The following is a 2,227-nucleotide window of genomic DNA, read 5'->3' on the forward strand; positions in this document are numbered from 1 at the left end:
ATATATATATATATATATATATATATATATATATATAGTCTATCTATCTATTTTTTTTTTAGCTCGGATTTGAAAACATAAGAAAAAAAAGCCTCATTTACTGCTGTTCCAAATTTTATGAGCCAGAAAAAATTGCACACAACATAGAAAACCAAAACATTTAAAAACAAATATATCAACACAAAGATATTCCTGCCTATGTAAGTAAATTTCTTTCATAATGTCTTAAATAAAATCGTTTTATTGCTCATGTTATTTCTGTGAAAAGTGTATAGAAATGTCTTTGATTTTAGCGCCAATTCTAGTGCTTTTCTTGATCAGGTTCCTATCTATTTGGACATTCATTAGAGAACAGTACCTTTTTCTTTCTTGCCCACGGAAAGATTGCTAGCTTATAGCTATTTATATGAGGCACAATCCAGGTCCCGTCTAAGATATCTACAGATGTCCCAGCCGTAACATGATGCCGTCATTTTCTTTTTCTTCTGGCATCATATATCTAGGACTACATTATTCAGCATGGTTTTGCTTTTAAGATGTGTGTGTGTGTGTGTGTGTGTGTGTGTGTGATTTGTGAAGGTGCATGGCTTAGTGGTTAGGGTATTTCGCACACGATCGCAAGGTCGCGAGTTCAATTCCCAGCGACGCGTTGTGTCTTTGAACAAGAAGCTTTAGTCCACGTTGCTCAAGTCCACTCACCTGGCAAAAATGAGTTGCACCTGTACTTCAAAGGGCAAGCTTTTTCACGTTTTGTGTCGCGCTGAATCTCCCTGAGAACTACATTAAGGGTACACATGTTTGTGAAGTACTCAGCCACTTGCAGGTGGTTAATCTCACGAGTAGGCTGCTCCGTTGATTGGATCAACTGGAACCCTTGTCGTCTGGAAGTGTGTGACTTCATGGTTGTCTGAATTGCATTTCTGTCCGGTTGAACCGATCTAGGAACAAAGTTATTTCAGCTGACAGTAATGTAATTTATTTCAAATGGCAGAACCGTTAGCACGCCGGATAAAATGCCCAGTAGCATTTCGTCTGTTTTACGTTGTGTTCAAATTACGCCGAACTTGTTTTTTTTCCCAGTTGAAAAACCGCAACTTATGGCGTTTAAACATCACAATATATGTTAAGTATGTAGTATTGACATTTTCTTTTTATTATCAAGTTGAACTGCTGCTATTACATATTTAGAATTTGTTTTGCTTAACGGAGGTCATTGCAAACCAATGTCTGGTTTATAACTATCTCTATATGCTTCAACATAGCTGATGTGATTTCGCATTTGAAGTGACATGAATACAAGACATTGATAAGCTGCAACTTTGACGAAATACGTATCTGTCGCTCTAGCGATCAATTCTGGGCTGATTTCGTTTAGCCCTCCACAGTATACTGTGTGTTTTTTAACGCTACATATCTTTAAGGGGAGTTTTCACGAACGAAAAGCTGCATCTTCTGGTTTTAAAACAACAGAGAATAAGTCATTTATTATTGTTGTTGTTGAACAATGTAATCGCCGTTAATTTTTTAAAACTTAATTTATATTAACTGATTTACAAATTTAATCGAGTTTAAAATTTTTTTTTTTTTTTTCAGTTTAAAAACCTGGTTCTCCCTCCATGGAACAGTAGAATTTACCATTTTTATTTTTTAATCATTTCTTTTTCCCAAATTCACGAATGGACACACGTACTATATACGATGAAATACACGCACATACACATACACATACACATATATACGATTCAACACTTATACATAAATACTATGCGTACAAACAATATACTTATATGTGTATGCATACATACATATGTATATATATATATATATATACTTGGGAAAAAGTATGATAGACTTAAGATGCAGTTTATATAGTTTGTGAATATTTGCATCCTCTGTAGTGTGTACATGAATAAAAAATATGTACGCACATTCGCATATACATACACTCACACACATAGACACACACACGCAGAGACTCTATAGGCACATATGTAGCTACTATCACAGAAAAATAGAAGTACAGCTATTCATATGCGTTCGCAACCCATTTAACCACATATTCCAATAGATTTCTTTTTTTTTTTCTTTTTGCAATTAACAACAATAAACTAAAAATTAAATAAACTACCATTTGAAACTTAAGGCCGTTGTCAAAGCGAACTTTATTGCACACGCAAACACACACACACATACACACACACACATACATACATACATGCATACACGC

General features: G+C 34.6%; 1 long non-coding RNA gene across 1 annotated transcript; it reads left to right on the forward strand.

Annotated features, from left to right (window-relative positions):
- The first annotated feature begins 6 nt into the window (after nt 1-6).
- Nucleotides 7-2,142, forward strand: LOC106879268 (uncharacterized). Its single transcript, XR_001410617.2, has 2 exons — nt 7-200; nt 1,594-2,142. It is a non-coding gene; the product is annotated as an uncharacterized LOC106879268 (long non-coding RNA).
- Nucleotides 2,143-2,227: the final 85 nt, after the last annotated feature.

The sequence above is a fragment of the Octopus bimaculoides genome, chromosome 25 (assembly GCF_001194135.2).
Source record: "Octopus bimaculoides isolate UCB-OBI-ISO-001 chromosome 25, ASM119413v2, whole genome shotgun sequence".
NCBI lineage: Eukaryota > Metazoa > Mollusca > Cephalopoda > Octopoda > Octopodidae > Octopus > Octopus bimaculoides.